General features: G+C 45.5%; 1 non-coding gene across 1 annotated transcript; it reads right to left on the reverse strand.

Moving 5' to 3' along the window:
* Positions 1-8,471: 8,471 nt before the first annotated feature.
* LOC118149593 (U8 small nucleolar RNA) lies at positions 8,472-8,600 on the reverse strand. The gene has a single exon (XR_004737167.2). It is a non-coding gene; the product is annotated as a U8 small nucleolar RNA (small nucleolar RNA).
* Between the last annotated feature and the right edge of the window lie 5,183 nt (positions 8,601-13,783).

A 13,783-nucleotide genomic window follows, 5' to 3' on the forward strand; every position in this document is an offset into this window, starting at 1 on the left:
ACTTTTACTTAGCAATTAGTATTTCTAAGCGTATCATCACTGGTTAGCATTCGGATGTCCATCACACAAAAAATGAGTTAGGTTTTGTTATTAAGGCATTCAGCAACTTTAGCAGATAAATATTTAATTCACGGCAAATTCCTCTGCAATATTATAGAAAACATCTTTCCCATACTAGTTCAAATACAGCACTTTGAATTGTGTATGTGGTAATTTATGTCTGTGGGGGCGTTAAAAACCCAGAAACAACATTTCGCCAGAGCTAAGGGGCTCAATTTATTTTAATGCACGGAAAGAGTTTATTAAAAATGAACCTCAAATTACTGAGGTTTTGCCTTCTTTAACTGTATGATTTTTAAAGTATTTGCCATACTAGTAAGAGTTCTGCAGAGAAGTGACATGTAGGAGTAGATTGTCTGGGTCAGACGAAATCAGCATTTCTTTGGCACAGGCTTGGCCTGGGCCGTCTGTGTTTTCCTAGCCTGAGCCGACTGCATGTGTGAGCTGCAAAGCTGAAAAAGGCTGCTGTGAGCTGTAGCCCAGGCTAAGAGCCCGTTACCCCCATTTTATTTCTGCCTACAAACAGCAATTCAATTAGCTTTTCTGGTGATAAAAGATAAAGATTTATTGTACCCCCTATACAATTGAAATCAGAATTTCACAGGAGGGTCACAGTCATTAGAGAAGTTTTGGAATACTATTCTAATAAGCACCATATGGGTTGTTGCTGTTATTATTTAACACCTACTAAGTAGGCATCTCATTCTAGGCTTTGAACAGCTGAGAGGCTAGCTCCTATCTTTTGGGCAGCTTAAAGTCAAAGCCACAGGTAGGAAATGTCACTTTGCTTGGTTAAAGGCAGGTATTGACAAGAGGTAACCACGGGTTTGTTTCCTTCCAGTTTATCTTACATACCACAGTCGGATTCTGACATAGGAACACGGTCCGAAGTCCAGAGTGCTTTCACACAATCAGCTCATTATGCCAAGCGTGCAACTCATGCATCAAAGGGGCCGCTGGACCCCATTATCTTTATACAAATCAAGAGGCCAGTTGGAACAACGAGGCTGGTCAGAATGGGCAAACTGCAGCTTTTTATTTTAATTTATTTTTTCACTTTTTATGTTGCTCAGAATGGCTTTTTTTTTTTTTTTTAAGTAAGTCTCTAGCCCTACCAAACCCTGTTTACTCCAGGGGAAGGAAGGGGAGGAGGCTCCCCCACTCTCCTGCCGCCTGGAGCCCACGAGGAGCCGAGGAGGAGCCCTTGCTGCGGTTTCCGAGACGGCCCCCTGACTCGCGCCGCGCCTCTATTCTAGAACTTTTCCCGGGCTGCAGCAGCTGAGTCTCCGCTGCCCTGTGCACGTGGAGCCGCGCGACCCCGGACGGGACGGGGCGAGGCGGGGCGCGGGCCCGGAAACGGGAAACGGTCCCGCCCCGCCCCGCCGCCTAGTCCTGGCCCCGAGCGCCTGGCCGAGCCCGCGCGCCAGCTGCTGGGCTATAATTAGAGGGACCGCGGCCCTGGCCAGGCCGCCTCCCCGCGCCCCCCGCCCGCGTTCCCGGGGAGGAATGCGCGAGTGCGCGCGAGGGCCCGCGTGCGCCACCGCCGGCGCGCTCTCTGGAGCGGGGACCGCGTGGTGAACCAAATAAAGTAAAAGGTCTGGCTCCTGCTGGGCGAGGTCGAGCGCGGAACGTGCGCGCCAGCGCAGGGGTGTGGCGAGCCCTCGGTGGCCCAGAAAAGATCAAACGCGCGTCTGCAGCAGCCTTGGTTGCCGCCTGCAAGGGTCCCTGACGCGGTCCGGGCTGTACTGGCTGGATTTTCTAAGTTGGAGATGGCGCATGACAAGAGCTGCCCCAAATCAGATGTCAGTCCCTTTTTGGAAATCATGATACTGCCTTTTTTTTTTTTTTTTTTAAGGCAGCAGCTATAATAAGCCAAATGTTCCGTGCTAGTGAAGTAAACACGCATGTTAAAGAAGCATCTGTGTTAGCGCTAATGGATAGTGCATGCTAATAAAAATGTATTTATTAAGCAAACCTCAGGACATGCCCCTGTGAGAACTACCCAAAGTACTGTAACAGTTGACTGCCTGAAAAGGAGTTTGCTTTCTATCAAGAAACTTTTATTTAAATTTGAAAAAAAAGTTTTTATCATAGCATTGTTGTATATCTGGGTCTCTACCCAATTAGTTAACTGCTAATTTTTTATTAATTATTCCCTTTAGTACTCTGCAGCATTATTTCAAAAAATGAACAGAATGACCACTGTCACTTTAAAAACTGACATTATAATATTTCTCCATCACCAGCCTTGGAATTGGGGGAGGGGCAGGGTGCTGACTACCAGAAGTAGCAACTTGATTGTGGATTAAGTATTGTATAATAGTTTTAATCATTGTTTAAAAATGAATGAATGAGTGGATGGATAGAAGGCTAAAAAAAAAATAAAGACTTGCTCCAGGCTTTTGAATTCCTAGACATAATCCTACCCAAAGATTTCTTCCTTCACCAACATATTTTTCTTTCTGGATAATAGGCACAAAGACCATTTTAGAAGCTTGCAATACAGTCTACTCTTTATATATTTTACTGAGGAATCTGTAAGCTTTTCCGGGTTGAAATGCAATTCCTAGGAAATTATTCTTGCTCTTTTCCTGTGGCTGTTTGTCTTGACACAGCAGCAATGCAATTTCAGTGGCTCTGCTCCTGACAAAGACCTTTGAGAGAGAACTATACTGAGAGATGGAAATTCAAGTTTTTCTGAAAACACCTCAGAACTGTCTGGTTCTGTCCCTAGATGAAACCACTGGAATAAAGGTCAGGAAATCTTCAGATGTGCTTGGGCCTTGTGTGGTCATCTCAGGTAATTCAGTTAACTTTTATGTCTGTTTTGCAATTATTAAAAAAAATTGGCCAGACAGTGGCTCACGCCTGTAATCCCAGCACTTTGGGAGGCTGAGGCAGGTGGATCACGAGGTCGAGAGAGCGAGACCATCCTGGTCAACAAGGTGAAACCCCGTCTCTACTAAAAATACAAAAAGTTAGCTGGGCATGGTGGCACGTACCTGTAATCCCAGGTACTCGGGAGGCTGAGGCGGGAGAATTGCCTGAACCCAGGAGATGGAGGTTGCGGTGAGCCGAGATCGCACCATTGCACTCCAGCCTGGGTAACAAGAGTGAAACTCCGTCTCAAAAAAAAAAAATATATATATATATATGTGTGTGTGTGTATATAATTATATATTATATATTTTATTATACATTAAATATATATATTATAGAATATATTACATAATATATTTTATTGTATATAATATTAATATTTAATATATTTTATTATATATAATATATATATGTATATGAATGATGTACTCACCTTAGAGGGGGCTAAAAAATCAAATTAGGCAATCTCTATGACAGGTTTCTGGTTTTTCATTTATCAACCAGCCGTAAGAAAGTGCTGTCATACAGGGCATCATTAGGTGTTTGGGCCCTGTGAGTGCCTACCACCCAAAATAGAGACTTTCAGTTATTATGTTAAACAGAGTAATAGCAAATCTCTTTGAAACACTGGAGAGAAGGGGCTCCCCCTGCTGTCATCACAGAAAATGCATTGTTTCAGGCGGAAGTCTTGTACCTAGAGTACCCACTGTGTTTCAGTCACAGTACCAGAAGATTCCCGAAGTTATCATCACGTTGGAGGGTGTGTAGTTTTATTGGAACTAAAATTAAAATACCACAAAGAAAGGATATGCATATTTTTCTTCAAACACTCTGTGCTCAGATTCATTTACTGAAGGCTCAGCCTGCCTGTGAACCACCAAAATGGACTACCTCACTCCATTTTTGACTTTCAAAGCAAGGATAGTATTTGTGTGGCTGGTAGCAGCTGGTGGTAAGTGGGTTGAAAATATGTTTGAACATATTTCATTTTTGTTAAGATTTGTTTAAATAATGAATCAATAAAAATGATGTATAATGGGAAATAAGAGCATCTTCATTGAATTTTGACCTTGGTAAAAATGTTGTGTTTGTAAAAAAATCATTTCATTTTCTTGTAAATTGTATTTCTTTACACAGGAGCCACTGAGTTCATGAGATCATGAAGAGTTGGGTGTGTCAGCCACAAATTTGTAGCACTGGAAGGAACTGATTCAAGGTCTCAGTAACAAATGTTGGCTGAGCTGAGTCTCAAGCAATGACTAGACCAAGCCAGAGATCTTTCATCTAGGCCATGTTTGCTGAGGGGTTGAGGACATGGATGGAATTAGTCAGGTTGAGACTCTTTATGAACAAGATGAATTGTAAGCAGTTAAGAAGGAAAAGACTCTGGATGTGGTGGTTCACACCTGTAATCCTAGCACTTTGGGAGGCCAAGGTGGGATGATCACTTGAGACTAGCCTGGGAAACATAGTGAGACACCATCTCTGCAAAAACTTTAAAATAAATAAATAAATAAGGAAAAAAGATGGCGGGTGCAAGAGTTGAGAGATTGGAGAGAAAAAATTCCATGAAGGAACCCAACATCTGGTCAGAACCATTCATTCATTCGCTCATTCGCTCATTGGCTCACTTATTCTTTCACTCCACACATCTATCTCATGGTAAAGAACATGGCCTCTGGGGTCAGCCTATTTAATCTTAACTTCCAGCCCCACCTCTTTCTAACCTTCAATATAAAGTTGTGAAGAAACGGCATCTTCAGTTTGCTTCCGGAAACCACTTCCTTCCTTCTGCCACCTCACAGGCTATTCTTTGACAGCTTCCTCCTCATCTCACTTGTTGGACAGCCCCTAAGCCTAGTCCTCAGATGGTTTTTTTTTTCTTTCTGTCTACACTTACTCTCTAGCAATCTCATCCAGGATCATGGTTTAAAAATAACATTATATGCTGACTCTCGGATTTATATCTCTAACCTAGACTTCCGTCCCTAAGTACCAGCATTGTATGTCCAGCTACAACCTACTCGGTTGTTCGCTTGAATATCTAAGTGACGTCTCACATTTACATCCCCGAAGATGAACTTCTGCTCTCCATCCCACCCTCCCCACACCACCACACCACAATCTCCTTTCAGTCTTTCCCGCTTTACAAAACGGCAGTTCCATCTTCCAGTCATATGAGCCACAGACCTTAGAATGGTCTTTGACTTGGATTTTTTCTCAGTCACTCTCCCTCCAATCTATCAGTAAGTCGTCTTGGTTCTACCTTCAAAATGTATTCAGAATCTGAGCACATCTCACTTCTACTAGAAGCCACTATTATCTCTTGCCCAGGCTGTTGCACGGTCTTCCAGACTGTTCTTCCAGTTTCTGCCCTTGTCCTCTGCAATTTATTCTCGGTTCAATGGATAAAATAAACCTTAAAAATATTCATCTGATCTTGTTTTTCCTTTGCTCAAATCCTTTTGGTGAATTTCTGTCTCCTTCAGAGTCAAATTCAAAGTCTTTACAATGGCCATCAAGGCCATGCTGCCTCCCGGACGTGGCTCCTGTCCTTGTCCGTTCCATTCCATGTCAGCCACGCCAGCTTCCTGGTACTCCTTGACCTTGCTGAGCATGCTCCCACCTCATGGCCTTTGCATTTGCTCTTCTCTGCTTGGAATGCTTTTCCCACAGATGTATGCATAGCCCATTCCCTCATTTTCTTCAGATCTCCATGCCAGTGTCCCCTGATTAGTGATCTTCCCTAATCAGTCCCCCAATCTTCCCTCACCAGCATCTATTAGTATCTTCATGCTCCTATAACAACGTCCCACAATTAGTGGATTAAAAGTACACCAAGGTCGGGTGTGGTGGCTCACGCCTATAATCCCAGCACTTTGGGAGGCCGAGGTGGGTGGATCACGAGGTCAAGAGATAGAGATCATCCTGGTCAACAAGGTGAAACCCCATCTCTACTAAAAATTAAAAAAAAATTAGCTGGGCATGGTGGCGAATGCCTGTAATCCCAGCATCCCAGCTACTCAGGAGGCTGAGGCAGGAGAATTGCCTGAACCCAGGAGGTGGAAGTTGCGGTGAGCCGAGATCGCGCCATTGCACTCCAGCCTGGGTAACAGCAGCGAAACTCCATCTCAAAAAAAAAAGTACACCAAATTACTATATTAGAGTTCTGGATGTCATGATCTAAAATTAAGATGTCAGCAGGGCTGGTTTCCTCGGGAGGCTTCAGGGGAGATGCCACTTCCTTACCCTTTCAGCTTCTAGCGGCCACCTGCCTTCTGGGCTTGTGGTCCCTTCCCTGCATCCCTCCAGCCTCCTGCTTCCATCATCCCTTCTCTCCCTGCCTCCTTATGAGGATCCATATGGGGCCCAGCTAAGCAGTTCTAGGATATCTCCTCATCTTAAAAAGTGTTAATTTAATCACATCTGCAAAATCCCTTTTACCATGTAACTTCACATATTCACAGGTTCAGAAGATTAGGACAGAGATGTCTTGGGAGGGTGGCATTATTCAACTACCATAATATATTTTATACACTATATAAAATATAAGCTACTCCACATTCTATAGTCTCTTTCCTCTTTTATTTTCTTCCTAATTCTTTCCCTCATCAAATATTATATATTATTTGCTAATTTATAAGTTTTTGTCTCCCCAGACCCTAGGCCTGGCATGCAGTAGAGCAGGGATCCCCAGCCCTTAGGCTGCAGACCCATATGGGTCCATGGCCTGTTAGGAACCAGGCTATACAGTAGGAGGTGAGTGGCAGGTGCGAGCATTACCTCCTGAGCTCCGCCTCCTGTCAGATCAGCCACAGCTTTAGATTCTCATAGAAGCGTGAACCCTATTGTGAGCTGCACATGCAAAGCATCTAGGTTGCACACTTTTTTTTTTTTTTTTCCAATCAGTTTGAGCTTTATGAGGTTGCTCAGGTTAGCCTTGAACTGATGACCTCGCCTTCGCGAGCGCCATGACCTCCGGCGGGAGCCACTTTGGACCCCCCCAATTTTTTTTTTTTTTTTTTTGCCAATCAGTTTGAGCTTATGAGGTTAGCCTTGAACTGATGACCTCACCTTCGCGAGCACCATGACCTCCGGCGGGAGCCACTTTGGACCCCCGGTTGCACACTTCTTATGAGAATCTAATGCCTGATGATCTGAGGTGGAACAGTTTCATCCCAAAACCATCAACCCCTTCCCTATCAGGTCCATGGAGAAATTGTCTTCCATGAAACCAGTCCCTGATGCCAAAAAGGTTGGGGATTGCTGCCATAGAATGTAAACTCTGTGAGGAGGGGCAAAGTGACCCCCACTGATAGGGTATGGCTCTGTGTCCCCACCCAAATCTCATATTGAATTGTAATTCCCAATGTTAGAGGTGGGGCCTGGTCGGAGGAGATTGGATCATGGGGGATGTTTTCTAATGGTTTAACACCATCCTCCGTGCTGTTCTTGTGATAGAGTTCTCGCAAGATCTGGTTGTTTGAAAGTGTGTAGCACCTCCCCCTTGTCTGTCTGTGTCTTCTGCTCCCACCACATAAACTTCCTCTTTGTGTTCTGCCATGACTGTAAGTTTCTTGAGGCTTCCCCAGCTGTGCTTCCTGTACAGCCTGAAGAACCGTGAGCCAATTAAACCTCTTTTATTTATAAATTACCCAGTCTCAGATGGTTCTTTATAGCAATGAGAGAACAGACTAGTACACTCACTGTCACGATCATGTGTGCTGTAAATGTTCGTTAAAGGAATAAACTTAGTTTCTAATCTCAACAAGGGAAATATGGTGAAAAGTAATAGAAAATAAGAAAAGAACCATAACAATGTATTTATAAGATACAATGGAAACCCAATCAGTCTACCTGGGGAGAGAATGCTGAGGGAAGGAGCCATGAGGTGGGGTTGGCCAGGAGGGAGGGAGGAAGAGCAGAGCTCAGCGGAATAAGAGGGGCTTTGGGATGTTGAGCAAGCATAGGGATCCTACAAATGCTGTTCAGCCAGGACGAAGGGTCCACACAGTGAGATGTGGATCAGAAAAACCAGAAAGAAGCAGTAAGAGGGCGGATGGTAGCTAACCACAGCAGAGTCTCAATCAGAAGGGTGATGTGTCTTGAGGTGCAGAGTTTAGGGAGATTTAGGTAAGATAAAGCAGGAGGAAGTAGGCAGGAAGCCATTCTCATTGCGGCGTAGGATGGTGACTGCTTTGCTCAGGCTCAGCCTGCAGCAGTGGTGGGACTGGGTTCTGATTGCTGGGTCACAGGTGGGTGCTGCTGCCATCTGATCAGTCACTCTGGCCTTCCACCTTCTCCTGGCATGGGAGGAGACAGAGGGAGGGTGGTGGGGGAAGGGCGGGACGCAACAGCTCCTTGGGTGGTCTTAGGAGCACGTTAGCAGCAGTTCTTCTTTTGTGAAAGATTCTGCTAAGTGGACATAGAACAGTGTCATGGTTAGAGGCATGACTGCCTTCAAATCCCAGCTCCACCATAGCTTAGCTGTGTGTCCTTGGAAATACATTTAGTTCTTTAAGAGATCGGCAGGAAGACAGGAGCAATCGGGGTGATGTGAGTCCTGATTATGCAGCAGGCATTAATCGTATCATTCGACTCCAGTCATGTTGTCCTAATACTGCCCTCCAAACAGAGGTAAGGGTTATCCTACCTGACAATGGATAAGTTCTTTGATATCTCTAAACCTCAGTCTGCTCTTCTGTAGGATGGGAATAATAATAGCACCAATTTCTTAGATTCATTGTGAGGGTTAAATGAAGCAATGTACCAAGTCTCCTTGGGTCTGTGATATAATATATGTGGGGTCTTACTATTTATCCAAAAGCTGGACACATCAGAGTTCTGGAAATGTGACTTAATCTCCCCTGCTCTTCCCCTCACACAGCCTTTGTACTCAGGTCTTCTGTGGATAGAGTTCCTCTGGTAGTATTTTTTTCTCCAGATGGAGTCTTGCTCTCCAGGCTGTAGTGCTGTGGCATGATCTCGGCTCACTGCTGCCTCTGCCTCCTGGGTTTAAGCTATTCTCCAGCCTCAGCCTCCCGAGTAGCTGGGATCATAGGCACATGCCACCTCACCTGACAAATTTTTGTATTTGTAGAGACGGGTTTTGCCATATTGCCCAGGCTGGTCTCCAACTCATGAGCTCAAAGCAGTCCACCTGCCTCGGCCTCCCAAAGCACTGGGATTCCAGGTGTGAGCCACAGCACCTGGCCAGTCTTCCTTAAATGCTTATTTAATACCCTCAAACTTCAGAGACCCCTCTCCAGACCCCCACTTGGTGGAATCCATCCCTACCACTTCCTGTGGTAATGAATTTCTGGACCCCTGTCCTTCTCATGCCTGCAGACTCTGCTGTAAGTCTTCAGCTGCAAGCCTGCATCTGCTCTGTCCAGGCTCCTACAAGCCCATTCTGGGGAGCTTTGGTCCCTTTTTGACTCTGGGGAAGAGCACCAAGAAAGGGTACTATGTTGTAGGAGCCAGAGGGGTTGGTTTGGAAAATTTTAAGGCTGATTCAATTTTGGTTCTTTCTCTCCCTAGCAGCAAGGGCTAAAGTCAGTTTTATGCTAAATTAACAAAATGTGCGTATCACTCATCACACCCTAGCTATGGAAAGAACACTAACGCTTATATTATAGAATTATGAGCATGAAAATGCTCTGTAGACACTTAAGTAACATAAAAATGTCGACTTTTATTGTCTAACTTGGGATTTTCTACCCTAGCTTTGCTTTAGTGATGAAGTTGGGGACCTACTTTCCTTACATAATATTTTACAAATATCAAGACCATGGATGAACTCTTCTCTGACCACCTGCAAAGCATGTATCCAGCACAGTTCTTCCAAATCCTAGGCTTGTCCTGAGGATACCACCCTGTCTGTGAATTGGTTCTCATGGATTTGCTGCAGTTCTAAGTCACTGGATCACATCTCCGCACTGGCTTGCAGAAATGCTTTGCTCAAATTTGCCATGAGGTGCACAGTGGGAGGCAGGAGGTCAAAGGCACTGGAAGAGACCACAGCCTTCCTCCTAGCAAGACTAGGAAGACCTGCCAGGCTAGCTGACCTTTACTTGAGTCCCTATAGGAAGGCCACCAGAGACAAAGTCTGAATACAGAAACAGAAGGAGGCTGGTTCCTTTGGGCATATCTGAAAAGAGATTGGAAATGCCTCTGCTGCTTACTAATTGGGGGCCTATACAAATGAGTGTCTCATTTCAATGTGTGGTCAAGAGTCAATGAAGGATTGTTAACATGGGAGCTATGGCCTACCTGCTTTGTCTTCTTTGAGCCATAATAAATGCATTTAGAGGACACCATGGGGGCATTGGGAAGATACAGTCACTCTGCCAGGAGAGAGGTAGTGAGGGGGACTGGTTGTAGAGGAAGAGACACTGAAACGCCTTTGCTCTGGGCTCCCAGGTCCCACCAGGAAGGCTCACATTGTTCCAGTCCCCAGGATAACCCAAGCATGAAGTGGACCTTTGAGTAGCCTCTCCTAGTCCCAAGATCATCTTGTAGCACTGAGTTCCCCTGTGGCTCCCTGAGTTTCCTTCCCTGCCAAGCCCCAGGGCCACTGTCCTTAGGAAAGACTTCTAGGTGGCTCCAGGACCCTAGATCACAGGTCTCAGCTACTCTCTCCCTCTCTTGACCCAGATTGGGCAAGTGCATGGGACACAATTGTGCGTTGGCCCATGCCTAAGCTCTATTTGGTTGCGCTGTCCCACAACCATATGTCTCTTCTAGGACTGCAGATCTACCTTAAGCTGCAGTACAGTGAAGAGGGCTCTGCTGCTTGCCTGGTTTTCTTCCCAGCATCTTGTAGGGGATGGCGTTCTGTCCCAGTTCTCTGTCACCATACCGTGCCTTCCTGTTGAGACTCTGCTACCTCATCCTGGGCTCCGTGATGTCAACCACTTTCTGAACTGTGTCTGAGACTCTTGGGGCCTTAGGATGCTGCATCTCATCTCCGCCCATCACCTCCCAAATCAGATTTTGCCACCAAATCAGTTGAACCAGTGCCTGACCCTTCCTAGTAACCAAGTTTGGTGCCACTGTATAAGTCAGGGGTCTCCAGAGCCTGACTAATAAACAGAACCAGTAGGGTAGATAAAGAGAGAGATTGACGTTCAGGAATTGGCTGATGTGATTGTGGAGGCTGGCGGGTCTAACATCTGTAGAGCAGGCCAGCATGCTGGGATTTCACTGTGGAGTTCATATTGCACTCTTCAGTCTGAAATCTGCTAGAAACTCAAGCAGGCCTTTTATGCTGTAAACTTGAGGCCCACTTCCTTCTTCTTTGGGAAATCTGTCTTTGTTTTAAAGGTCTTCAACTGATTGGATGAGGCCCATCTACATTATGAAGGGTAATTTGCTTTACTTGAAGTCTGCTGATCTAAATATTACTCACACTTAAAAATACTTTCAAGGCAACATCTAGACTGGTGTTTGGCCAACGGGTCACCGTAGCCTGGCCAAGTTGACACATAGCATTAATCATCACGGCCACTCTCCAAGTTTTCTTTTCCTTCTCCCTTGGCCTCCCCAGACCATGATGCCTCTATCAGGTGTGATGCTTTCAAGGGCAAAAATCACAGAAAATCTTACTCAAATAGGCTTAAACTAGAAAGGGAACTTAATGGCTCTTGGGACTAAAAAAATCTACAGTCAGGTAGGCTCCAGGTCTGACTTGCTTATGGTTTAAGCTGCTTCTCTCTCTGATTCTTGGGTCTGTATCTTCGCTGTGTTGATGCTATCTTCAGGCAGTCTTCCCTCCTGCTTACAAGCTGATGCACTTTCTCTTTCACATCCAAGAAGAAAGAGAGCAGAGCATTCCTTCTAGAACAAGTCCCAAGCTTCCTCTGATTGGCTCAGTCCCAACATCATCATTGTGGCCAAGGAAAAGCTCTGCTCCGATTGGCTTAGGTCTGCCCGTGCCCTAACCAATCCCAGGGCAAGGGGATGGGATAGCCATGACTGGCACTTAGTTAGGAGTTACTCCCTGTGATTGGGAATAGCATCAGTCTCACCACAATAAATGGTTTCTGCACAGTGGCTGAGGAATGGACCAGATGCTGGGAGATAACCTTCGTCCTCCACGTCAGCCTCCAAAGCAAGGCTGCTGTGTTGTCTGACTCCAAGAGCCCATGCACCGCTGCAGCCTGTGCACATGGTACCTGCTAGAGCTGAGGGGACCCAGCTGAGTCCCAGGCAGTAGCTCTGATCCCAGGGGAAAACAGCTGCCTGGAAAGAAGGATGCTCCCTGCTGAGATATCAGGGCAGTATCAGTACAACATGGCAGAGGGGGGTTGTGGTTGGTGGACATGTGCTCACTTCAGATGTCCTTGTCCCAGATCTGTCTGCCCCTCCCTTTGCCACTGAGGGAGTGCTCACCTCAACAGGACTGAACTCACAGCAGCTGGCTTTACAACTGTGGGATTTGGGATGTCACTGGAAGCCACCCAGAACTGGGGAGTATGATTCACGCTGTTCTGATCAGTGGCTTGGCAGGGACATAGAATGAAGGAGGAAGGTGGCTTAGAGACAAGTTGGGGCAGCCCAGGAAGAGGGGGTTTGTCTCTGAGATTTTGATCTGTAGTTTGTTTTTGTTTAAAAAACCAACAACTGAGGTGGCAAGACTCACATCTTAACAAGCTGTAAAATGCCTACTCCACCCCGTCCCCTGTCTATGCCTCTTCCCTGTTTGCTGTGCTGCCACTGCAGTCTCTGGCACAGTCATGTAGCCAACAGAGGGAGGGTGATGCAGCCTCTCCAAAGAGCACACCGGTTCCTCATGCTCAGTGAGACAGGAGAGCATGGCCTGTTGTGTGCCACGTACACTAGGTGTTCCCATTGGTCTTTGAACAAGGGCCATTCACTGAGCAGACACACGCCAGGTACCTGCGTACCACGTGGGAACTAAGAAAGACTATGAAAAAAAATCAGCAGAGCTTTTTGGGGCCTCAGTATCAGTCTGGGGGAGTTAGGCATTTGGGAACCAGACATTGCTGGGGTTAAACAGGGACGCTGCTACCTCAACAGGTTCATAATTCTAAATTGTGCGAGGGGAAAAAGTCATCCTGTTGACTCCAAACAAAATGCTTTGTGGTTTACAAAGCTGTTTGGCCTCTGTCGGGTCATTTAAGCCTCATAACAGCCTCTAAGAAACACTTTTACAGAACAGAAAACTGAGGCAAAGCCGAGCAACTTGCTTCAAATTATATATAGTTACTAAGTGACGCTGATCTAACTCTAATCCCATTTTCTTCTTTTCACTATTTGAGAGTTACATTTTTTTTTGGCCCTATCAGTACAGGGAATATTAGTTAAGACGTGTCATGGAATGGATTATACAAATCCCCCAAACCCCTTTGCTTACACACTGGTTTATACTCATTCTTCATGCTTAGCTTGCTAATGTAGGAGTCACATGTTACTGTTGTCTTTATTCTCCTGGTTTAATCAGGAAAACGAGCCAGAAGAGCTGAAATGATTAGCTTTGGATCATTAGAAGAGGAAAGAATTTATATTCACAGTGACTGCATTTCTAGTCCATTGATTAGGTAATTCTGCTTTTATGAATCACTTGTCATGACTGCTGTGCTGAATAAAACGTGGAATTGCTACCACAAAGAAAACATAAATCATTTCATTTAAAACACATAGTATCTATGCATGGACCGAAATCGTCAATGGAATATTTCTATTTCCTCTTCCTGATTTTTGTTTAGGTTTCCTCAAGGGGCACTCACATAGGTCCCTTGGCTCTACTGTGGCAGGTAGCAGTGTGATTCAGCAACATGCAGTGTCCTGGCATGCGACATCACTGTTTACCTCTCACTGA

This window comes from Callithrix jacchus, chromosome 19 (genome assembly GCF_049354715.1).
Source record: "Callithrix jacchus isolate 240 chromosome 19, calJac240_pri, whole genome shotgun sequence".
In the NCBI taxonomy this organism is placed as follows: domain Eukaryota; kingdom Metazoa; phylum Chordata; class Mammalia; order Primates; family Cebidae; genus Callithrix; species Callithrix jacchus.